Source organism: Enhydra lutris, unplaced genomic scaffold (assembly GCF_002288905.1).
Source record: "Enhydra lutris kenyoni isolate GAN:26980312 unplaced genomic scaffold, ASM228890v2 scaffoldscaffold12, whole genome shotgun sequence".
Classification (NCBI taxonomy): Eukaryota; Metazoa; Chordata; class Mammalia; order Carnivora; family Mustelidae; genus Enhydra; species Enhydra lutris.
The window spans coordinates 5,969,345-5,995,786 of record NW_019154096.1 but is presented as its reverse complement, the minus strand read 5'-3'; the positions used below and the strand labels follow the sequence as shown (position 1 = coordinate 5,995,786).

At 40.6% G+C, this 26,442-nt stretch overlaps 1 protein-coding gene across 4 annotated transcripts in view; it reads right to left on the bottom strand.

Moving 5' to 3' along the window:
- The window catches only part of LOC111144911 (ATPase family, AAA domain containing 1), a 45,721-nt gene extending 42,311 nt beyond the window's left edge, over nucleotides 1–3,410 (bottom strand). For 2 of the 4 annotated variants that reach the window (XM_022499511.1, XM_022499514.1), the window contains exon 1: nucleotides 3,335–3,410. The gene's annotated coding sequence lies outside the window, so the exon portion shown is untranslated. Of the gene's footprint in view, nucleotides 1–2,233; nucleotides 2,306–3,334 lie in introns of those variants that run through there. The other 2 variants (XM_022499513.1, XM_022499515.1) reach the window with 2 other exon arrangements.
- Between the last annotated feature and the right edge of the window lie 23,032 nt (nucleotides 3,411–26,442).

Here is a 26,442-nt window from a genome sequence, read left to right as displayed (position 1 = left end):
GATTCATTACAACTGGGAGACTGATAAGTAGCTTAAACTTAGCAATAAAAACTAACTTCTAGTCAAATTCAACATTACCCGCCTAAGTGTTTTAAGGAAAAATGAACATACCAAAAACTGAGGTTTATTAGACTTTTTAATGAATTTTCCTTAAAGCTCATATAATTTAAGTAACAATAATTCTGCAAGAATGCAGTCAACATCTTACGGTATTTACTCTTTTAACACTTTTTAAATAACTATTTCAGAAAACCTAGAGATATATTGACCAAAACACTAACCCAACTGAAGAAAGGCAGCCAGACAATGAAATACTTTACTAATGTGACGGTAGGAATTTCCCCTAAGTACAATGTACAACAACAATTTTTGAGTGAAACTGAAACTGAACAGACTCGCTTTTTCCTCAGGCTTACATTTCAGGTTTTCGAGGCCTGCTTAAATTTAAACATGCCATTTTCTCTATTAATAAGTGACATGAAATGTTTTGAGCCATCCTATTGTTTTCAACCACCCGGCTAAATGTGAAGCACTAGAATCTTCAAACATTTTTAAACCACAAGAATACAGCAGTCACCGAAGACAGAAAAAAGGAGGCAGCGTGCCTACTTTTACCTGTATTTCTGAGCAGCTACCTCGATCACATACAGACTGGCAGAAGGCACGGACACCCCTGTCAATAAGGCGATAACTACCCAAAACAATAAGGTTGTTACGGACAACGGGACTGTCACATTTTGGAAGACAGGATCTCAAATTCTAATAATGCTATTTTTCTCTCATGGTACAGGACCAAGCTGAGTGCTATGCTATGTGAGAAAGAGAGAGAATATATTCTGCACTCATGTGAAAAGGAATAAACCAGAATTTGCACAGATGGCTCAATAATGGGTAAAAATTAGGAACTGCACAGATTCCTATCTATGGTCCTTCCTCCACCAAAATTAGTTTCCTTTGTCAGTATTACTATTCAGTTAAAAATCGTCTTCACCTCCCACCCTCTGGAATAGTTCCAAGAATTTTTAAATTCCTTAGATCCCTCCCTCCTTCCATTTGAGAGTATATACTTCTCTCTGATAAAAAGACTTCAAAGCTTTCCCTTTACAAGACTGCCAAGTGTTCAAGACTACCCTAACCTAGTCTCAAAGATTAACGTTTAAGCATTTTACTTCTCACCACTTCTCAACAAGAACTTTCAATAGCTGGAGTGGCTGGTGTCTAAAAAGGCCATGTGTATTTTCCCTCCACCATATTTGCCTGGTACCCTGGATAGGACATTTCTCTCCCTTCATCTAGGATTAGTCAAATTCTATCCAAACTTCAAAAACCAACTTCACCTTCCTTCTTCATCTTTCTGTCACATACAGGAGACACCATTCAGTAATTATCTGTTCAACAGACAAACTGCAACTGCAGAAACACTTCCCACTCAATTATTTCAACAAAAATGCTGCCAGACTTTGAACGATTCCCCCCCCTCAAAATTTCTAGGTTTCTCCCTTACTAGGGCCCATTTACTTCACAATAGTACGTTATTTAACTTAAACTTAACAACAAAATAATTGAAAGCCTTCATTTCAGATACAGAACCTTTGAGCTAGGGACATTAAGTGACTTAATTCACACCATTAAGCACCTATTGAACATGTATTTATAATGCCTACTATATACTGGGTATACAATAAGGGCTAAGATAAAATTACAGTCCTCAAGGAACACACAATCCAGTTATTATATTAATTATATCTTTAGAAATGGAGCTAGGGAGGAAAAGCCATCTAATTAAAGTCTCTCCTCATGCAACAAATCCAAGTGTGCTTTCATCCATCAGCATGGATTCCTAAAGATAAGTTAACAATAGTCCACTTCTTAGAAGTAAAAAAATGACTTCTCTACCCTTAATTCCAACAGAGTAAATCTGAAAATGCAGTTGGAAGATGTGATATCATTACGCGGGGATATGATTCACAGATGGAGATAAACCAATAGGCAAAATCAAGGTTTTATTCACTTAATTTGTGAAAACTCGTGATATTCGAGTAAAACGTTCTCATTTATTTGAGTTTTGTTAGTAGTGATAGAACCGCCACCTACTGGATGTTCACGGAACTACATGAACAACTAGGGCAAGTTTCAGTACATCCCAGTCGTCGAGGCAGAGTTTTTAATCCTATAAAAAATTTCAAGACATCAAACCTGTTACCTATACATTTTCCTATATTTAAATTAGTACCTGCAGGAGAGTACTCTAGACCTACGGCATCGCTTAAACCAGTAGTCCGTCTTTCACAATGGCTTTAAAATCCTGAAATGAAACCGAAAGTCCTCCTTGTAGGTTGTAACCGTATATACTTTATTGTCCAGTCATCTATCATTCAAAGGACATGGATCTACCTGCAATGTAAGCAAGCAGCACTGCAACATAATACACAACAAAAGCTGCGTGTGCACCCGATAGTAGGGAATGTATTTCCGTCTTGTATAAGCAAACATTAAAAATCAACAAAATACACAAGTATGTACAGACAGACGGACGCTGTTACGTACAACTAAGGAACAGGGCAAAACCCTGCAATGCACAGTTATAGGTCAGGCAAACAAGGCACCAGACAGTTTCATTTAAGAGAGTTCTCTCCGTCTCAGGGCAGAAAACTTTAGAAATCGTACCCCTCGTCCGTGAGCAATCTACGGATCTCGGTTAGGGACCGAGAGTATGGTGTTTCTGTCCGAATTCACTGCAAGGTTGTAGGGAAGTTTTTCTCAACCCCAAAGTGCCAGGCTCGAGGGCAACAAAGCCCTAGGAACACAGCCTGTCACAATGACTGCCAACCTTCCCATAAAGGACAGGTTATTATTAACAGCACCATCCTCTGCGAATGCCCCGGCCCGAAGAACCGCCTCCGCCTCTGCACTAGGGGGTGGCAGTGCCTGTGCGACAGTCACACCCGGCTCCATCCGGCCGCCTCCGCCTCGGACCCCCGGTGCTGCTGAGGTCGTCCGGGGCGCCCCAGGCCCCCGCGGCGACCCGACTGTCTACCGAGAGTCCCTCTCAAATGGCCTAAGCCGTGGGGGGTGTGGGGAGGAGACGACGCTAACGAAGACCTAAGGGCCTAGGACCGGCCGGAAGCCAAGGCGAGGCCCGGGACGCCCTTGGAGGTTAATCTGCGGGATACCAAGGGCTGCGGGAAGCCGGGAGGGCGGCACGGACGACGGGCGTGGGAGGAAGGCGCCGTGACCTTCCTCGCGCGGCCTCCCAGATCCCAGCCGGTCCCCAGGAGAGCTCAGCGAGTTCCCGCGCCCGCCCCACGAGGCCCGGGAGAACCCCGCTACTCACCCCGGGGCAGACACTGAAGCGGCAGGAGCCCTCACCCAGCCTCACACGGGAAGGAAAGGCCGCCTGGGAGAGAGTACTTCCGGCGGGAGCTCAGCCCTGTCCCCTAGCACGGAGCATGCGCCGACCACAGCCGTCGGCGAGGAGGGGGAGCGCTTCCGGGTTTCAGACTAGGCGGGGGCGGGGGCGAGGGCGCGGGCTTTGGGCTGTAGGGGCTTGAGGTTTTCCGCGAAGCAGGTGCGTCCGCTTGCCGCACTCGCCGAGGTTCTGAGTTTAGCTACTGGGATGGGATAGGGGAAGGCGCTAATCGATTACAGGAGTCCCCTGCCGAGATCGCGGGCTCCGGGCGCGACACTGATAAATCGGGGAGCCTGCTCCAGAGTGTGAAGAAATGCTGTGCGTCCCCGCAGAGTTCTCTCCTGACTCCTCCTGGAGCCCTACGCCCGCCCCTCGCCCCTCACCCCGCGTGCACACCAATAGGCTGCTCTTCTGTCTGTCCTTTAGCCACTGCTGACGCGCATGGCTACCCCCCATCCCTCACCATCTGCCTTTCAGTTTCTAGGGTGAGCTCACCCTCCTCCCCCGTCTCCGCGCTGACAAACACCTGGGGATGGCGCTTGAAAGCCGTACGAAACGACTTTGCAGCCCACCCAAGCAGGACCGGCAGTCGGGACGGAATAGGTTATCTGGTGGCAGGATTTGCATTTCAGTGACTTCCCTTTTTCTTCTACACCTTCCCCTTTCCATAATGAGAGACGTGACCCAAGAGGTCCCAAGGGAGCAAACCTGAAAGCCCAGCGCCTCTTGAACACACAGACTGCCAGGGGGCGAGATGATATTAGCCACTGTTTCCAGATAGAAGCATCGCTTCCTTCAGGTAGAGGCAGCAAGACTACCCTCCTCGGGAAGGCAGTTTGTGCCTTTCTGCTTTAGACATCGTCTTTGATGTCTAAAATCCTGTAGCCTGATTGTAGGAGTTAATGTATGCTACCCTTTATACAAGCTTGTGGTGCCGTAGTAAGGTTAATCGCTACGGTTTATTGAATCCCTGCCAGGTGGTCCCGCGATCTGCTTCTGTGTGCTTCACATCCATAACCTAAATTCCCCCCAAAAGCAGTCCTCTTAAGTAATCATGAGTTTCTGTTTTTCTAGACGAGCAGATTTTGAGGCTTAGAAACTTTCCTAAGTTCGTGTAACTAAGTGGCAAATGTCACTGGAACCAAATTTGATTCAGACCCTACCCTTTACACTTTCTCTTTGAGATAATAATTTAATACCAGTTCTCTTTAAGTCCAGTTGAAAGAAGACCATGAAATGACCAAATCGTAAGTCTTTAAAGGGTGAGGATGGGATGGCAGGGATGTGTAAATATTTTTAAAACTATGATTGGATTCATTAACAAGAATCAGAATGGAATTTAATACTGAATGATACGAAGCTAGGTTTAAGAGAACTAGACTCGTTGTTTAGAGAGGATATAGAACTTCGGGAAGAACAGGACGGTTATGAGATCAGGACAGTGTTCACCAAACCAAACCAAACCAAAACCATGGTTGCTCAGTAGTCTTGGAAGTAGACTTGGAAGAGACTCTCCATTGGTTCCCTAAGATTATCCTCAGTCTGAGTCATTGTTTGGGATGCTCCTGGGAACACAAATTGACAGAGCTAAAAGGCAGAGATTACTGAAGGAAAGAACTTTAGGTGACTAGGATAGGCTCACAAGTAAGGAAAATGAGCTGAGAAATTCAAGATGGTAATGGACTTCCATTATTCGCTGAGTGAAAATGCAGCAACTAAGGACCTCAGCTGCCTTATGCCGAGGACCAGGGTGGCCAGTCTACTTGGTCTGTCTGACATTTAAGTGGGTTTTTGGACCGTAGGACTTTGGTGCTAAAACAGAGAAAGTCTTAGGGAAAGCATGAGGAGTTGATCTCCTATTAAGGACATCTTACGTGGATTCTAGAATGAGGTGGAACTCCCAATATGATTGCATCTAGTCTCAATTCACCTGGACTATGATTGTACAGGAAGTTGTTGGGTAAAATATGCAAGAGTCTGCATGCCCCCAAATAAATTCCCTGCTCATTTCTTTTCCAGTGGTTTGGCTATAAACCAAGTACCTGCACCTGTGCCTTTTGGACCTAATTTTCATTTAGCAAATTCTCAAGAAACCTCTTATGTCTGGGTCCTAAGACATCAAATTACTGTCTTCTCACATACCATGTACGTTCATTTCCAGCTATCACTAAGTCAGCTAAGTTCTTCCAGAATAGAATGGAGTGAACATATGCTTTTCATCCCAGGATAGCTTTATATAATTCCTGGCAGCACAAAACACCATATTTGGCCCACAGTAGGGGCCCCATAAATAATTCATTATGTATAATATTAATCAGGAAATTATAACAAAGGACTTTTTTGTAGACTTTCTGGGCCTTCCCCCTGTGAATGTTAGAGTCAAGATATTAAAAATAATTATTACATTTATTATAGAATGTTGGGTTTTGAAGGGTTTTTTGGTTTCTGGTTTTTGGGGGGGGTTGTTTGTTTTTGTTTTTACCAATGCTTCCTGAAACAGTTCATGGCAGTTCTTGCTACTTGGAACGGAATTATCCCTTACATTTGTTAGTTGGTTGGGAGTGTGATTAATTTGCTCTGCAGCCAAGGTGACTCTCTGCACTGGACCCTGAAGGGGAAGGGATTCCTTATATTGGGGGTTCTCCGATTTCACTGTGGGTCTGTTCACTTGGACAACTTGGCAAAATGCAGATTCCTACGTTATAGCTTTCGATGCTCCCATTTAACTGCTCTAGGTTTTGGGGATTTGAATTTTGAGTAAGCATCTAAGATGGTTTGGATGTAGGTAGTTTGGGATCACATTTTGAAAAACTCCCCTAGTCAGTGAGGATTTTAGATGGGTTTTTACAAAAACCTCTGTGTTCCATCTCCAAAAGCCTATCTGGCCAGCTGAACCATTAAGTCATCTGGTGTATATAAATAAAAATCAAGGCAAGGATGTCTCACATTGAGATTCAGAATAAAATCTCTTTGGAAGGAAAAACAAATCCGAAATTGTTGGGTAAGTGGACACACTGCACCGGACCCTACTTGTTACTTGTTAGAAATGATTCTCTTGGCAGTGATTTAGAAAGCAGAATTTCAACAAATTTGTAGAATTACATAGCAGTAATTATACCAGTACAATAGGCACTTGGTAGCCTTGGTTCTTTTAAAAATATTTCATCAGAAATAATAATCTTCATTATTGTTTTGACAAGTTAAATAAGATGGTTGGAGAAGGAAAAGTAAAGCCAGAATAGGAAGCTGTACCTGAAGCCAGAAAAGCACCAAGAAAGACTGACATTAAGTGCTTGAAGCTCCAGTAGAAAGAATAAGATGGCACAGAGGCTAAAGTAATGGAAGATTAAAATTTCAACAGAATGGAAGGAGTGGAAAGATGAATTGATAGCTCCATTCTATAAAAAGCACAGAGAGCCAACAGATGCAATATAGCAAAGTTCAAAGAACATGTTTCAAATTTTCTTTTCTTGCTTTTTACATTTAAGAAATTTACACATAATTTAAAACGTAGGTATGTGTAATTTCCTAATGTTATCAGGGTCGCAGTAAGACACCGTCTTACATCGCTGCATAATCCTTTTTCTTAAGCACTACTGCCAACTGGACTTTTTTACAGTTTATACTAGCAATAAAGATCGTCTAGAACTTGGATATTTTAAATCTGCAATGTTTTGTTGTTTAGCTTTAATACAGTACTAAAAATATACCGCTCGAGTGATAGTATCTGCGGAAAGTCAGGAAGGATCAAAACGGGAATTGCTTGGGAAGAGGGCTAATCCCACTATAGACTCATTAGCAAAAGTTTTAAAGCACACATGAAAGAGTAATCTCCCTAGGATTCATTTAGGACCTTCATAAATACCTTCCATATGCTTTTCTTCAGTGGGAGAGGGGATGTGAGGGATTGGGTGAGAATGACAAAGATGTGAATTCATCAGCCAAAATGGAAGGAACTGTAGTTGAAACATTGATTCTCAATTTCTGTAACAGCAGATTGATAGATGAAGCGTAAAACAGGACCAGATGCTGTGGTTTCCAGGAAGCAGTTGGCTTCCCATGCTTTATGACCTGGAGCACTTATTGCTGTAAGTAGGCCACTTGCTTGCTCTCGTTTACCTGATTCGAGGAAAATGCCCTTGAAAGTATTTGGAAAAGAATGTGTGCTGGTACTTAACATTCTAAAAATTAAGATTGCCTAAAACCCCCCTTTCCCTCCCTTTTCTCTATTAGTCTGAATAAGTCATAACCCTGAAACATATGTGAAACTAAAATGGAGGAGAAATATTTGAGATCACCTTTTCTAAGCACAAAAACACCAAAATCTGTGTCTCTTCTGTTTGCCCTCATAATTCACCCTACTGAGAACCAACACAGGGTTCATCTCACAGAATTCTAATTGGGGTGTAAGTTTCTGTATTCTTTTATCTGATGTGAACTTCTTGAGAAAAGAGGATGCCTGGGACGTAGGACGGGCTTAACAAATCCTTCTTTATTTACAGAAGTGTAATTGACACACAAATGTTATATTAGTTTCAGGTGTCCAACATAATGATTCCACAACTTTATACATTCCACCGTGCTCACTGCAGTAAGCATAGTCACCATCTGTCACCATACAAGGTCATTACAATATTGTTGACTATATTTCCTGTGCCGTACCTTCATCCCCATGTCCTACTTATGTTAAAAACAGAAGTTTGATCCCCTTCATCTATTTCATCCATCCTTCCACTCTCAATGGGTGTTTCAATTAACCGATTCCCCCCCAAATCTGACATATCTAATGGGGCTTTTTAGGCTCCATTCCTACAGGTTTAACCTGACCAAGGGAGAAAAAGGAAGGAAAGATGTATGGCTCAAGGATAGGAGATGTGGAATCAAGCCTTTTTACTGGCTATAGGTATATTATTGCCCTGTTGTGGTAGGTCCATTCCTGATATGTCCACCAGAGAGCAGTCCCATCCTTGGTACCCATAGGATTTGAGAACATGGACACTGCAGGGGTGCCTGGGTGGCTCAGTCATTAAGCATCTGCCTTCACCTCAGGTCTTGATCCCAGGGTCCTGGGATTGAGCCCCACATTGGGCTCCCTGCTTGGTGAGAAGCTTCCTTCTCCCTCTCCCACTCCCCCTGTTTGTATTATCTTTCTCACTCACTCTCTCTGTCATTTAAATAAATAAAATCTTAAAAAACAAAAAAACAAAACACCATGGATACTGCAGTCCAACAGAACTGGGTTTGAATGCACAATCTGTTTTTTTACTAGCTCTATGACCTCTGGGCCATTTATTAAGCTTACTAAGCCTCAACTTCCCCATCTTTAGTATGGGAACAATAACAGTATGCATGCCATGGAGTTGCATTGAAAATTAAATGAGACAGTGTCAGGAAGGTGCTGAGCTCTATGCCTGGCACTTAGAAAGTACTCAGTAAAAATGCACTGTACCACTGATGTTTTTAATACACAATGAAATGATGTTCCCTCCTTTCCAGATGTCTGTAAGGAAAAAGATTCCTTCCCATCTCCATAATATTTGCATGAAGACTTCACCTCTCAAGGTTCTGACCATAGCATCTTGTCTGGCAGTGTTTCCACTGACTGGTGAAGAGACCATGCCTCTCTCTTTGACCTCTTACTTCTCTCATTCTCAATCTTAATACAGCCCTCTGGCTGACTCTTACTGATTAGTAGTCAATAAACCATTTTTGATAGTTATATAAAACCTATAAGATTCCATCCTTATGGCCACCAACAATTAAATTTAAAATATTGATCAATCCATGAAAATAGCTATCTGGATATTTCTCAGTTCACTGAAGACCATTATTGACATTGGCTGCTGTTCCCATCTGTCTAATAACAGCCATTTATCGAGCTTACAGTTCTTGCTTTCATGGAGTTCTAAAGACTAAAACATCTTATAAAAATGCAAGTCCTCACAGGGCTATTGATTTTTTTTAAAACTAAAGGTTTATCCTATATTTCATTCCCATTTATTATTCGTTTAGGGAAAACTTCCTCTCTTAGATTATTGAGTAGGTTGTGCACAAGAAAAAGAAATGGGTTCAGTGGGTGAAGCCAGACTAGAGATTTTAGAGGTCGAGAGATGTGCCTGTCTTATCATTTCTTTGCAAACTACAACTTTCTTAGTACACTTGGGGACTATCATAATATCAGAGCTGCTATTCTTTGTATAAAATTTAATTTATCTGAGCACAACACATTAAAAAAAAAACATTAACTATGTGCAACTCATGGAAATGCTTCTAAAATTGAGGGAGTTTTCCTGAGCAAAAGAAATGCTATATTCTGTTTAGAGACAGAGTACGTGGCTTTCAAAAGCAAAGACAAGGTCAAACATGGCTGATTTTAGATGCTTAAGAAGGAGATTATACTAGAGCTTCTTCTTTCACCCTAGAGAGACCCCACAATAGTGTACTGTCAAGCTAACATTAAAATCACCCTTCTCAACTTTTTATTGTCAGTGTTTCTGGAACCAGAAAAACCAAACAAAGGTGAAAGTAAGAAAAGAAAGAAAAGCCTGTAAGTTGAGTCACAGAAGTACAGGAAACAAATTAAGTATACTAAGTTGGCTGTGCTCAAAGTTGCATTCAACTTCAGAACACTATACCTGATAGAGTTGCACACACCTTTCACCTTTCCAGTCCACTGCTGATTAAGTTTAAATTCCAGAGCCATTCTGAGAGCTGTCAGTGTTGAACGAGGCCAGTACCAGAGGCATGGCCCATACCTGTTTCTTGGTGTCTCCTGTGTTCTCAGGTAAATGGTGTATGTATGTGGGGGGAGGGGCACACAGGGGACAATTAAGGAAAGGAGACAAAGAGATTGACCCTCCAACAGTGTTTCCCCACCCCCTCATGGTGTTGTGCACAAAGCAGAAGATATGCTAAGGATTCTTAACCGGCTGAAAGCAACATGAGAATTTTGTCTAGATGATCTTGAATCTCAAGCTGGACAGTGTTCCACCTTCCACATTCCAATCCGTCCATCATTCAGTCCCACTTGGGCTAGATGGACTGGCTTTCCATAGTCTGTTATCATGTTGTCCTCACAGGCTAGTGTTTAAGGAGCCTCCCCCAACTCCTTTCCTAGAACTCTTGGAGGTAGACAGGGAAACAGTTTGAGTGGTGTCTAAAGTCGTGAAATACAGTGATTGTTCTTTTTTTTGAAGTGGGGCAAGGGGAAAGAGTAAGTAATCCTGTTTCTTCGTTGAGTGAATCATAAATGTTTCCAGCATGTAAACTTGCACATGTAGACAAAAACAGGAGACAACCAGAAACCTCTCTGGGAACATTCTTCCTCATCTGATAGGAAGGTGGGGGGTCTAGGGTATTCCGTTTTAATGACTGTCTCCAAATTCTGTCTCTGTACCCAACAGAGGAAAATATTGCCAAGTTCAGAGTGTCGGGTACAAATACGGCCTCTCGCGAAATAGTTTCAAGCATGCAAGATGCAGATTATTGAGTACGGTATTTGAGAAATTCTGACAATACTAAATGAAGGAGCCAGCTCTGTGGCCTGTCCTGTGTTGGATAACTTTTCTGGGTCACCACTACTAGAACTGAGCTAGTTCTGCCAGCTTCATCATTCCGTGATTCTGTGATTCTCTCTGACCTGAGTGTGAAGCAACTTCTGTTTGAATTTCTTCCCCCCTTGGACCCAACAAATGAAGGCTAAATTTGAACACTAGGTTTGGGAGTATAGTTTAAAATATTAAGTGATGAAGGTTTCCAAGAAGATATGCCGGCCCCCGTTCCGCCAGTCATAGTTGGGTCACAATGTGGTTTCACATTTGTATGCTTGAACTGTAAAATAATTGATCACTGTATGTCTGGAAGAGTTCAGTTCCTTTAAATTCAAGGACTTAGCTACAGTTATCCCAACCCTCATCTCCACTCCTATCCCAGTCTTAAGGTCAGATGTTAAAGATGGAGGAGGTCTGCTCTTCTCCACCCTGTCCATGTATGACAAGTAGAGAATAACAGTAGGAGGCCGGGCCTGGAGAAGCCATACCCTTCTTTTGTGGAAAGACCAGCTGGCCACTAAGAATGTTGCCAAGGCTTGCAAAAATGGTACTAGAGAGAAATTAAATGCAAGAAGGCATTAAATACCAATATACTAAGACCTACATCAAGAACTTTTTTTAAAAAAGAAGTGTGGTTAATGTAAAATAAACCCTATCTTCCACAGCAGATCTGAGCTCATGAGCAACTGAGGGAAAGGAGTCTTTTCTGCTTTATTACCAGTATTATTGTTTCATGCTCTTTTAAATTCCCTATTTTCTATGAAACCTTGAACTTGCCAATGAAGGTTTCAGTTAACAAGACACTTTTCAGGAATGTACCTATCACCACCTCCAGTTGGTGAGAGATTACTATGACAAATTCTGAAAACACTCACATAGATTCTCATGAATCATGTTTTAATTGAGAGCTGTAGAGGAAGCGTGCAGAAGTAAAGACATAGATTTATTTCTACCTATGAGTTCCCTTGGTACCTTCCTTAACAGAAAATAAATTTTACCTCTTTTTAAAAAAAAATTATTTGTTTGACACAGAGAGAGAGACAGCGAGAGAGGGAATATAAGCAGGGGGAGTGGGAGAGGGAGAAACAGGCTTCCCACTGAGCAAGGAGCCCGATGCAGGGTTCAATCCCAGGACCCTTGGATCATGACCTGAGCTGAAGGCAGACACTTAACGACTGAGCCACCCAGGCACCCTACCTTTTTTTTTTTTTTTTTTTTTTTTTTAAAGAAGATTTTAAAATCTTGTTCTCTGGGAAGTAAATTCAAGAGTAAGAAATTCCATCCCATTTCTACATGGTACAGTTCGCTGTTAATTTCGTTGACCGTTGACATACTGAGTGGTGTGTTAATCTTGGGACACATCTCTCTCACTGAAGTAACAAGCCAACATTAAGAAAGATAAGACATATGCATTCTTCCTTTGATAAAGACAACTGCTCCAATGTTATAGAAATGGTTAAGGAAGATCTAGATATATTTTTAGGAGGATATAATTTCAAGGAATCAATTCTCTCAGGATTGAAAGGAATATTACATGTTATTGAATCTTAGTGGTTGCCTCTGAATCTTGCTGTTATCCTGATAAAAATTGTTTTCAAATATTATAACAATATATCCTATTTGAGTTTTATTTTAAATTAACATATGGTAAAATTGTGCATATGTGCGTGTGTGTAGTTTTCTGAATTCTGATACAATCAGTTCATACAACCATCACTACAATCAAGACACATAACAATTTCATTCTCCTAAAAAACCACCTTGTGTGACTCCTTCCTAATTAGCTTCTCAGCCCCTGGCAACCATGGATCTGTTCTCCATCACTGTAGGTTTGTCTTATGAGAATGACATAGCAATTAAATCATGCAGTATGTAGCCTTTGAGCCTGGCTTCTTTTATTCATGCATGCCTTTGAGACTCATCCAAGATGCTGCATACGTCAATAATTCATTCATTTTTCATTGCTGAGTAGTAGTCCATTGTACTACAGTTTGTTCATTTGAGCACTGAAGGACGTTTAGGTTGTTGCCAGTTTTTGGTAATTATGCTGAGAGCTGCTGTAAACATCTGTGTGTAGGTTTTTGTCTGAACAGGGGTTTTCATTTCCTTAGAATAAATACTGAGGAGTGGAATTGCTAGATCATATGATAAGAGTATTTTCAACTTTATGACAAACTGCTCAACTGTTTTCCACAGTGGCTGGACCATTTTGCATTGCCACGAGAATGTATACGCGTTCCATTTGTTCTGCATCCTCACCAGAATTTGATATCAACTGTATTTTTTAAGTATTCTCATAGGTATCTAATTGTGGTTTTAATTGGCATTTCCCTTAATGAGTAAAGATACTCACATTTTTTCATGAGCTTATTTGCCATGCATTTATCTACTTTGGCAAAACACCTGTTCAGGTCTTTGGTTCATTTTACAATTAGGTTGTTTTCTCACTGTTGGGCTTTGAGGATTCTTTATGTGTTCTAGGTACAAGGCCTTCATCAGTATTTGTTGTCTGATCTATGTAACTATCCCTTCACCATGACCACACTGTCCTGTTAATCTAACGTTATAGCATAAATTAAAAATCAGGTAGTGTGATTCCTCCAACTTTTTTCTCCTTTTTCAAACTTATTTTTGTCTTTTTCTAGTTCTTCTGAATTTCTATATTAATTTTAGGATCAGCTTGGCTGTATCCACAAAAATTCTGCTGGGATATTTAATAGAATTGAGTTAAATCTGTGCATCAGCTTGGGGAGTTAAGTTTTCTTGTCCCTGAACAGGTCTTCCCATTTGTTTAGGCCTTATTTATTTATTTATTTATTTTTATTAGTGTTTTGTAGTTTTAGCACGGAGATCCTGCTTATATCTTGTTAAATCTGTTCTTAAGTATTTAAATAATTTTGGAGCTATGCTAATGATTTAAAAAAATCAGTTTCAGTTGTTCATTGCTGGTATATAGATAAGATTATTTTTGTGTTGGGGCGCCTGGGTGGCTCAGTCGGTTAAAGCCTCGCCTTCGGCTCGGGTCATGATTCCGGGGTCCTGGAATCGAGCCCCACATTGGGCTTTCTGCTCGGCAGGGAGCCTGCTTCCTCCTCTCTCTCTCTCTCTGCCTGCCTCTCTGCCTACTTGTGATCTCTGTCAGATTAATAAAATCTTAAAAAAAAAAAAGATTATTTTTGTGTTTTTACCTTGTGTCCTGTGACCTTCCTTAACTCAGTTCTAGGTGGAGTTTTTTTGGTCACTTTTGGTTTCAATCATGTCATCTCCACGTAGGGACATTTTCGTTTCTCCCTTTCAATGTGCATGCCTTTTATCTCTTATTCTTGCCTTATCATATGGGCTAGGAGTTTTAGTATAACGTTAAATAGCGATGGTGAAAGGAACATCTTTGCCTTGCTCCTGATCTGAAGGGGAAAGTAGTCAGTCTTACATCACTAAGTATGATATTAGATGTTAGCTTTTTGTATGTGACTTCTAGGAGGATGAGGAAGTTCCCTTCTTTCTTCGTTAGCTGACAGTTTTTTAAAAATCTTGAATGGATGGTGAAATTTTTTAAGTGCTATTTCTGCATCAATCCATATGGTTATGTATCTTCTCTTCTTTAGTCTGTTAATATAATAGATTACATTGGTTGATTTTTTTAAATATTGAAGCAGCTTTGCCTTTTCGGGATAAGCCCTGTTTGGTTGAAGCATATAATTTTAAAGAATACTTCAGTGTTCAATTTGATAAGATTTTGTTTGACTTTTATGTCAGTGTTTATGAGAGATATTAACCTATAGTTTTTGTTTGGTTTGGTCTTGTTTTTTTTTTTTTTTTTAATTGCCTTTGTCTGGTTTTGGTATCAGGGCAATGCTGGTTTTATAAAAATAGGTTGGGAAGTGTTCCATCCTCTTCTATTTTTGGAACAGTTTATATAGAATTGGTATCCTTTCATCTTTATATATCTAGTAGAATTCCACAGCGTAACCATCCTAGGCCTGGGAAATTATATTGAAAGGTTATTTAAAAATGTCCTTGTAGCTATAGGATTCTTTAGGTTGTCTATTTTCTCTTTGATGAGTTTTGGTAGTTTGCTCTCAACAATTATTCATTCTACGTAAGTTGTCATATTTATGTGTTTTGAGATACTTACTGTGTTCCCTTAGTACCCTTGTAATATCTACAGGGTCTATAGTGATTTCCTCTTTTTGATTCCTGATATTGATAATTCGTATCTTTTTTGGTTAAGATTTATGAATTTCATTTATCTCAAGGGGTCAGTTTTTTTTTTTTTTTTGAGATTTTATTCATTTGAGAGAGAACACACACAGGGAGAGGGGCAGAGGGAGAAGCGAACTCCCCACAGAGCAGGGAGCTCAATGTGGGGCTTAATCTCAGAACCCTGGGATCATGACCTGAGCTAAAGGCAGACACTTAACCCACTGAGCGACACAGGTGCCCCACAAAAGATGTTTTTTATTTCATTATTTTTCTCTGTTAATTTTGTTTTCAATTTCATTTGTTTTTGCTCATAGCTTTTTTATTTCTTCCATTCTGCTCAATTTAGTTCTATTTTGCTCCATTTTTGGTTTTGTTTTAAGATTTTGTTTATTGATTTTAGAGAGAGTCTTGGTGCAAGCAGGGGAGAAGCAAAGGGAAAGGCAGAGGGAAACAATCTCCAGCAGACTCTATTCTGAGTGTAGAGAAAGATGTGGGGCTTGATCCCAGGACCCTGAGATCATAATCTGAGCCAAAGTCAGATGCTTAGTTAAGCCACTCAGGCACCCCTTGTATTTTGTTTGTTTGTTTTGGTTTTTTTGAAGATAAGTATTTGAGACTTTTTTTTTTTAAGTCTAAGCATTTAATGCTGTAAATTTCACTTTTGCACTATTTTAGCTGAATCCTACAAATTTTGATTGGTGTATTTTCATTTTTGTTCAATTCAAAATACTTTTACATTTCCCTTTTGACTTCCTCTTTGACCATGGATTATTTAGAAGGGTGTTTTTACATGTTAGGAGATTTTTCTTTTCTTTCTTTTTTTTTTTTTGTTATTTAATCCTAATTTAAATCCATGATAATTGGAGAGTATAATTTGTATGATTACAGTTCTTTCATATACTTTTTAGGCTGGTATTATGATCCAGGATATTGTCTGTCTTGCTGAATGTTCCACATACATTTAAAATAATATGTCTTCTGCTATTGTTGGGTAGAGTAATCTGAAAATATCTGTTGAATCCAGTTGGGTTACTGGTATTGTTTGATTCTTCTATATTATTGCCAATTTTGTTTACTAGTTCTATTCATTGCTGAGAGAGGAGTGTTGAAGTTTCCAAATGTAATTGTGGATTTGTCTGTTTCTCCTTTCAGTTCTATCTGCTTTTAATCCATGTATTTTGTAATGCTTGTAATCTCTGTTTGTTTTTGGTTTTTTTTTTGTTGTTGTTGTTGTTTTTGTTTTTTTTTTTGGCTCTGTGGTCTACTTTGATATTAATATAGCTACTTTACCTTGTTTTGGTTAGTGTTTGTATGGCATCTATTCTTCCATCCTTTTATTTTTAACCTATATCAATATATTTGAATTCAGATTTTTACAGGCAACTCATAGCTGCATCATGTCCCTTGTACCCACTCTGCCAATTTGTGGGTTTTAATTGGTATATTTAAAACCATTTCTATTTAATGTAATTATTGATATATTTGGAGATTTGATATATTTATTTGTTTTCTGTTGGTTTCCTTTTTTAAAATTTCCCCCTCGTTTCTCTGTTTTCTCTTTCCTGCCTTCTTTTGGCACATTTGAATGTTTTTTTAGTATTCTGTTTTACTTACTGTGTTTTTCACTATATATCTTTGTGAAAAATGTTTTTTTTTCAATTAATTATTTTTATTAACATATAATGTATTATTTGCCCGAGGGTTACAGGTCTGTGAATTGTCAGGCTTACACACTTCACAGCACTCACCATAGCACATAACCTCCCCAAGTCCATCACCCAGCCACCCTCTCCCTACCCCCCTAAAAAATGTTTTCATAGCTCTTGGGATTAAAATATAAATGTTTGATTTTCCATAATCCACATAGAACCAATCTATGTTACCATTTCGGGTGGAATGTGGAGGTCTTGCCATCATTTCATGTAGATCCCTTTACGCTCTGTGTTGCAATTGTCTTATGTACCGCATTTATATACATTGAAAATTTCATCAGACATGTTGCCATTTTTGCTTTCAAACATGAAACATATTTTAAGGAACTCAAGAGAAGAATAGTCTATCATATACACCTAGATATTTACCATTTCTGTTGTTCCTCCTCTATTCCTGATGTTTCAGGGTTTTTTTATGGTATAGTTTCCCTTCTATCTAAAGGAAATCCTTTAGAAATTCTTTGTTCTTTTTTTTAAGATTTTATTCATTCATTTGACAGACAGAGATCATAAGTAGGCAGAGAGGCAGGCGGTGGGGTGGGGGGAGGGAGCCGGGCGGGGGGTAGGGAGCAGGCTCCCTGCTGAGCAAAGAGCCCAATGTGGGACTGGATCCCAGGACCCTGGGATCATGACCTGAGCTGAAGGCAGAGGCTTAACCCACCAAGCCACCCAGGGGCCCCTTCCTTTAGCAATTCTTTAGCGCAGGTCTGCTGGCAATACATTCCCTTTGTTTTCCTTCCCTGACTGACAATGTGGTTATTTCGGCTTCACTTATGAAGAATATTTTTCCTGGGTTTTGAGCCCTGGGTTGAAGGGTTGTTTTTTTTGTTTTGTTTTGTTTTTGTTTATTTTTCCCCAGCACTTTAAGTTGTTCCATTTTATTCTCCCCTCCATGGTTTCTTTCTTTCTTTCTTTTTTTTTTTAAAGATTTTATTTATTTATTTGTCAGAAAGAGAGAGAGAGCAAGCCCAGGCAGACAGAGTGGCAGGCAGAGGCAGAGGGAGAAGCAGGCTCCCCACAGAACAAGGAGCCCGATGTGGGACTCGATCCCAGGACACTGGGGTCATGACCTGAGCCGAAGGCAGCTGCTTAACCAACTGAGCCACCCAGGCGTCCCTCCCCTCCATGGTTTCTGATGAGCAACCTGTAGTCATTGAATTGTTGTTGCCTTCTAAGTAATGTGTCATTTTTTTTTTCCTGCCTGCTTTCATGATATTTTTTTTTTCTTCAGTTATTAGCAATTTGATTTTGCTGTATTTGGGCATGGATTTCTTGGGGTTTATCATGTTTAGGGTTCACTGAGTTTCTTGAATCTGTAAGTTTATATTTTTCACCAAATTTGGAAAATTTTTAATCATTTTTTCCAATATGTTTTACTGCATTGTATTCTTTCTATTCCTCTTCTAGATCTCCAGTAACATGAATATTAGATCTTTTGGTTTTGTCCCATTGGTCTCAGAGGTACTGTGCATTTTCTTCCCATTTTTTTTCCTCTTCATTGTTCAGATTGAATAATTTCTGTTGAATTATCTTCAAATTCACTGACTCTTTCCTGTGTTATCTCCATTCTGGGATTGAGTCCCTCCCATGAGTTCTTTATTTTGGTTATTGTATTTTTCAGGTATAAAATTTTAATTTTGTTGTTTTTAATCTTCTGTTTCTTTGTATTTAAGAATATTTCCCCTTACTCCTTGGTACACTCTTATAATAACTGCTTTACAGCCTTGGTTAGTTAATTCCAGCATCTCTATCGTGTGTTCATAGACCTCTGTTACTGTCTTTTCACACGTGAGTTGAGCTTTTCCTGGTTCTATATACACTGAATAATTTTGAATTGTATCCCAGACATTTAGAATATTATACGACTCTGGGTTTTGCTTAAATCCTATGCAGGATATTGGTATTTTTGGTTCTAGCAGGCAATAGAGGTAGTTGCATTCAAGCTGCAAATTCTAACCAGTATTCTGTGAGTTATGGTTTCAATGTCCATTCCATTTTCAAAGCATTTGCAGTACTATTTGGATCTATCTTTGATGTGTGCCACTACTCAGTGATCAGTCTGGGACATGTGTGGTGGCTCATTTTTGGTTTGGTCTCAATCTTTGGTATACTGTTTAGGCCCAGCTCTGGCCTTGGGGAGCTTGTCAGGGAGCCTAGGAGTTTATAATCAACTTTATGTTACTTTCCTGAATTTCTCCTTCTCCATGATCTCTGGTCCTTCCTGGCTCCCTGGACTTCCTCTTTTATTCCCATCACCAGAAAGCTAGTGCTTCAGTTATCCTGTTCCGCTGCATGCTTCCTGAGACTGTGCGGTGCCCTGGGCCAAGCAATAGAACCGAGAGAAAACAACTGTGATTTCCCACCCTCCAGGAGCACAGCTTCTCCACAGAGGAAAGTTTCCCTCCCTCTGAGATTTTGGTGCCTGTGGGCCCCCAGTGCCATTGGAGTCCTTGCTACTGCTGGCGCGGCAGGATTTCCTGGGGCCTGGGGTATTAGGGAACAGAGAAAAGAACAAAAAATGACAGATTTCCCTGACACTCTCTGAGCATCAGGAAATGCTTTTCCTGATCCTTGAGCTAGACTAGAACTAGAGGGCTTCCCTCAGGAGTTCTCTCTGCCCTGGCACCAATTCCGAGTTTCAGGCTGTCTTATATCTAGACCAGGGGGTTTTGGTAGGGGAAAAAACAGAACAGAAAACTCACTGCTGGGGGTGCCTGGGTGGCTCAGGCGGTGAAGCATCTGCCTTCGGCTCGGGTCATGATCCCAATGTCCTGAGATCGGGCCCAACATTGAGCTCCCTGCTCGTAGGAAGTCTGCTTCTCCCTCTTCCTTTGCCCTTCCCCCTGCTCTTGCATGCTGTCTCTCTCTTGCTCTCGCTCTTGCTCTCTCTCTCAAATAAATAAATAAAATCTTAAAAATCTCACTGCTGATTCAGTGGTGCTTTGGATTCTGGTCTTCTTTCCTGGTTCACCTGCTACTATTTATAGGCTTTTCAAATAGCTGTTCCTCGGGTTCCATCCAGGTCTCATAGGGATATTCAATGAGAAAGGCAGGGTAGCGTGTGCTTACTCCATTTTACCTAGAACTGGAATAACATATTTTATTTGCTATTATGGACTGAATGTTAATGTCCCTCCAAAATTCGTATGTTGAAGCCCTACCCCCCAATATGATGGTAATTAGAGAGAGGGCCTTTGGGAAGTAATTAGGATTAGATAAGGTTTTGGAGACTGGACCCTCATGATGGGATTAGGGCCTTTATAAAAAAGGGACACCAGAGGGCGCTTGCTCTCATGCTCTCGCTCGTCCTGCCTGCTCCCTGTGATGTGAGGTCCCAGTGAGAAGGTGGCCATCTGCAAAGCAGGAACTGAATTGGTCACCACCTTGATACTGGATTTCACAGCCTCCAAAACTAAATTTTTGTTGTGCAAGCCTCCCAGTCTAAGGTACTTTGTTATGGCGGTCCAGCCTCACTTAAGACAGTTGCCAAAATATTCATGAAAATATTCATGGCACTACATACTGTGTCACTATTCCCAATTCAACCACAGCTTTTCCACAAAGTTCTATGTAGTTCCACCCAGCATATTTTCTGCAAGGTTTAGTAACAATTTTTACTTAACTAAATTTCCAGACAGAAAAAGAAACAATCCCCCCGAACTAGACTGGTAGCTTTAACACTTTTTGTTAGTCTAGTTATAATGTTTCAAATATATGTTTTTTTTTATGTCAATTTTTTTAAAGATTTATTTATTTATTAGTAGAGAGAGTGAGAGAGCACAAGCAGGCAGAGCAGGTTAGGGAGAGGGAGAAGCAGATTCCCCACTGAGCAGAAAGCCCAATGCAGGGCTCCATCCCAGGACCCCGGGATCATGAGCTGAGCTGAAGGCAGTTGCTTAAACAACTGAGCCACCTAGGTGCCCGATATGTCAATGTTTTGAATAAATTTACTGCTTGATTGTTTGGGTCCTGGTCCCCTTGACTTAATATGTTCTGTGTTTTCGCTGTCAATAATCTCAAGGCTAAATGGTCCAGGTCCTGTTTGGACCAATTCTTTTTATTTATTTATTTATTTAGGTCTTGGAGAAGCTCATTTCAAAGCGCATATGGTGAGAAGCCCACAGTCCATTTCTTTTATGTACAGCATGGGAAATTACAAGATACAGAGTAGTGCTGAATAAATGTAAATGTGTAGAAGATAAAGGAGCTACGGAACCCTGCTTTCTTCATTTGATAAAGTCTTGTCTTCGGCAGAGAATAGTTTTAAATAAATTCATAGATGGAAATAAAACACTAGTCATTCTTGACCATCAACAATGAAGGACAATTCGTCATAACTGGAATGGAACGAGGCTGGAACTAGGTTATTGTCTCAAGTGAGCCGAAGACTCTAGAATAGATCAGTGAGCTTCGGTACCTAAGGCGGTTTCAGGTCATGCTCTATTGCTCTCCACCAGATGGACTTTTTTTTGCCTACTCATCTTTTCCATCTCACCTGCTCCCTTTTCTTTTTCCCCTTTGCACAATATTTTACCTCTGTGAACTTCTGTTAATCCATAGAGCCGGCTCGAAGGGAGCTGCTGATCCTCGAGGGTAATGCCTCTCCTTCCTCAGCCTCTCATCTCTTCCTCGCATGCTGGCTCCACCCCCATTCCTAGTCTGCCATATTGTCCTGCTCCCTAGGACTGAGTTTCAGCTCTGCCTGTGTGGACAAGAAGGCATGGCTTTCACTCTGCTGGGGTTCCCTTGAAAATAAAAGCTCATTACTCATTCTAGAAGAAAAATGCTGTAGTTCCCTCCCCCTGATTCACTAGAGTTTTATTAAACCATTACAGTGTTCCAGAGTTAATATGTATAATCTGTGAAACTAAACCTCACTTGTGATTTGACCATTCTGTCTTAGAGAAAATCAAAAAAGCAATGTTAGAAACAAATAATTTCACCAGAACCTGCTTGAAAGAGAAGAGTTAGTCTCTTGAATAAAATCAGGAGTCCACATTCTGGGCATTTTGGTTATTTATGCTGCAGCTGAGGGAAAGGTAAGGTATATTACTGTGTTTGGTTTGTATTTAAAACAGTCTCATAGGTTCCTCTTCCCACCCCCCCTTTCAGGACACAGAATATTAACTAAGATGGACATTTCCTCTGTTAATGTTCTCTTTGGGACCAAAAAAAAAAAAAAAAAAAAGAAATAGTGAGGAAGGTCTTTCCAGATAATACCCCCCACCAAAAGTATTGAAAGAAAAGGGTTATATAACAAGACATGATAATGCTGTGTAATCTATGAATATTATTACCTAAGGATTATATTATATCCAGCTGATAAGTTGTATTTGTATGTTTAAGTGTATATTTGTACATAGTACATAGTATATAGTCTTTCAGTTATTGAGTTTATAAATCCTTTACTGAGTGTCTGGTAAAAAGCTGTGCTAGGCATTGTTAGAAGGACAGAAGTTTACACAAGAGGTTGTTTTTTCCGCCCTCCCCCAACCTTCAAGAAACTTCGGTGCTAACCAGGAGTAGCTTCACTGAAGTGAAGACTGAGATGGGGTTAGGAGTTGTCAGGGCTGAAGCTCAGGAGTCTGGGGGCCATTTTGATTCTGCTACTGTACCTTCGGAATGCTGTGAATCAGGCGGATTCCTGGGAAGCCCCTGCTGGTTTGTTCTTTACATGGCTCAGCTGACATTAGCATCCCTCCTAGTTTGTAGGAGACACTACCCAGGAAACAGTCTAGCCCACGGGGCCGGGGGTGGGGGGGAGGTGACATATTCAGAACCGGGCCCCCTCAGAGAACTTTGAATGGGTGGAAGAAGGAGTTCGTGTGCGCTCTTGCTCATGTCACAATGTTGGGCATGTGACTTAAGCATGTGGCGGGTCAAGGTCAATGTGATTGGACCGCTGGACCACCAGGCTCTGATTCTAGAGTGACTCAGCGGCCAAAGCTCCTTGTCGAAACTCTTAACCGCCACGTGGTTATGGCATAAGATTTATCAATGAAAGACGTACAGTTAAAAGTACTATTTATTGGGATATCTTGAAGGACTGGGGGTAAAGGGAGTCCTTGTTTCCTTCCCATCTCCCATCTGGCACTTGTTGATCGTTATTTGTCACTCATTCAGCATTTACAGAAAGCTTACCAAACGGCAGACCGCGTGCAGGGTGTGTGTAGGGGCAGCGAGGCAAGTTAGAAGGAACAGGAGCTCTCTTTCCCATAGTGACAGCTAAGAGTGGACACTTGTACAGTGTTTACCACGTGCCAGGCTTGTTCTGAGTGCTGCGGATCTCCTCACTTAACCATTACAACAGCCCCATCTGTTAGTATATTACCATCCCTGTTAGACACTGGATGACGCTGGCATGCAGAGAGATGAACCAGCTTGCCAAAGATATCACCACTGGTACGTGGCGGAGCAAAATTTGAAAGCAGACTCTCTGGCTCCAGAAACCGTGCTTTTAACCTCCATGCCAGATAGCTTCTCAAGGAGTTTATGGTCTGAGTATACATGGCTAAGTCTGTCCCTTTTCAGGGTAAGGCAGCAGGGAGCGGTGTAGAAGGAAGCAAGAAGTGACTCAGGTTGAGTGTGTTTGCTGTAAACTAACCCCAAGAGTGTCTGACTCAAGAAATGCTCCATTTCGTGCCCCAAGGAGAAGACTGGAGTGATAGGAAATTATTAAGCACAGCAAAAAGTTGGAAAAATTTACCAGCAATGGCAATGCAGTTTAATTTTATGTCCAGGGCTACCAAGGGCTACAACCGTGAATCTTCCTTTCACACACATACCATGAGGGTCAATGGATACAGTCAGTCCAATGACATCGTTTTCTCCCTTTCCTCCACTTTGCTAGCGGCACCTGTGTGAAAGCTGCTTCCCTGTGGAGGTTCGTACCTGCGGGGGCATGTCTAGGAAACTGATAGGATGAGTTTGCTGGAGAGTACTTGCAGCATGCTGGGAAGTTTCAGGAGCAAATTCCTGAAGGTAGAAGACTGCAGGCCTGATCATCAAGCCTCAGCTGTTACAAGAGAGGGGTGACTTCCAGGGTTGAGGTAGAGAGGAGGATGGGGTCAAGTTTTAAGAAATACAGAAGATGTATTTGTGTAGCTCTCCTAACACTAGTATGTTATTGACAAATATTCCGTATTATTTATATAGTATATAACATGTAAGTACTCACCCCAGGCTGTCTTTATAAAAATATGTTTGCAGGGGTGCCTGGGTGGCTCAGTGGGTTAAAGCCTCTGCCTTCGGCTCGGGACATGATCCCAGGGTCCTGGAATCGAGCCCCGCATCGGGCTCTCTGCTCAGCCGGGAGCCTGCTTCCTCCTCTCTCTCTGCCTACTTGTGATCTCTGTCTGTCAAATAAATAAATAAAATCTTAAAAAAAAAAAATGTTTGCGGAGACCTGAAAAACAAAACGTAAACATGCCAGAGGTCTTCCTAAGACCTTCTATATATATGCCCTTTAATGAGCTTCTACATTTTTTTTTTAAAGATTTTTTATTTATTTGACAGACAGAGATCACAAGTAGGCAGAGAGGCAGGCAGAGAGAGAGGAGGAAGCAGGCTCCCCGCTGAGCAGAGAGCCTGATGCGGGGCTCGATCCCAGGACCCTGGGATCATGACCTGAGCCGAAAGCAGAGGCTTTAACCCACTGAGCCACCCAGGCGCCCCGAGCTTCTACATTTCTAAATGTTAACAAATGTTAGTAATAATAAATAGTGGTATATAGTATTGTTATTGCTCTTATTCCCATTTTTTTGTTGTCACTAATTTTGTATCATGGTCAGTTGGAAAATAGGATTTAATTTTGAAAATACTCAACTATTTAAGTAGATTTTTCTAAACAGAAAGAGAGGAATGAAATTCACCCAGATAGGTAAGGAACTTAATGGTTATTAGTGGGCATTATGGATTTTGCATTCCTACAGAAACAAACTTGTGACCTAGGATTTTATTATCGTAGAATGAATTTCTTGCTAAGAGTTGCTTTCTGCTTATCTCACCATTTGATATTTACAAGATCACTAATATTTCCTTTCTCCACCCTAAATACCTTACTTCTTTCCAGGCAAGTAAGATTTCAGAAAGATGATGGGGAAATTCTTTTCCTTCTAATTGGTTCTTTGGCCCTTTTAATCCCCCTTCTTCCACTCCCAGCAGGGCATTAGTCATTAAAATGCGTCAGACAACTGTGGAACCTTCAGAATCGAAACTGTGATATGATCACATTACACACCCATTCAAAGTCCTCTGCTCCAGGGTCAAGGTTTGGATGATGTCACACAGCCTATGGAGCTCATACCTCCTCGACTGGTTTTTCTGATGTGAGAAGGATGGGAAAGGGGAGGAAGGTGAAACCCCCATCATTCCGAGAATCACATGTAACTAGAGACTGGTAAATCGAGATACTCCCATGTTGGCAGGTTAATCTAGTTTATTTCTATTAACCTGGTATATAATATTCTATTACATGAAAATAATCACATTTTATTCATCCATATTGATGGACGTTTAGGTTCTAACTTCTTGCTATTTCAAATACTGTTGCTGTGAACATCCCTATGTAAGTGTTTGTATGCCATCTAGGAAAGTTTCTATAGGACTCTTTAGACTTTTTACCCCGCAATTTGGAAATTGGAATCAAATTTTTTATCATAACTTTTGGTTGCAAAGGAATTGATTTGCTTGTAATGTAAACATTAACATTTAAAAGTAGATTTCTTTGGGCACCTGGGTGGCACAGTCTGTTAAGTGTCCAACTCTTGCTTTTGGCTCAGGTGGTGATCTCAGGGTCTTGGGATCAAGCCCCGTGTCTGGCTCTGTGCTCAGGAGGGAATCTGCTTGAGACTTCCTCTCCCCCTGCCTCTGCCCCTGGCTCTTGCTCTCTCTCTCAAATAAATAAATAAATCTTAAAAAAAAAAATAGAAGTGGTATTCTTAAATGTATCCAGTGGCATAAAAATACCGAAGTAATCTCATACTCACCATTATACATCAAACATTAATGATATGAACAAGGTCTCTTGTAGTGGGAAATTCTACATCCCTTCTTTTTCTTTTGGAACTTGAACTTTCTACTTCAGTCACAGGTTCTTATCTGAATATAATATACACTTTATGTGTTATGTGTGAGTGTTTTTTAATGATCACTTTACCATATTTCTTTGCCAACAAATTTTACATATAAACTTAAATTACATTGAATTTCTTTAACCATAATACTCCAAAGTGTTAAAATTTTTCTGAATTGAGTTATCATTATTTTTAGTTCACAACTAACCAATTAAATGCTTTTAAATTGTTGATCATATTGAAACACACACAAAAAAATCAATGGAACTTTAAGAAATTGGTTTGTATATCATGAACGAATTTTACTTATTTTTAGAAGAAGACCAGTTCAGCATCGGTTTATGCCCAGTTCTTGCTTTTATATTATAAACACTGACGACTACCATTCACATACATAAATAAATAGGTAACAGTTGGAATAAATTGAGTAAATGATGTTACTCATTTATTTGAAGGCTTTCCATGCTGTATGCCCCGCATCACTTAGTGGTGTT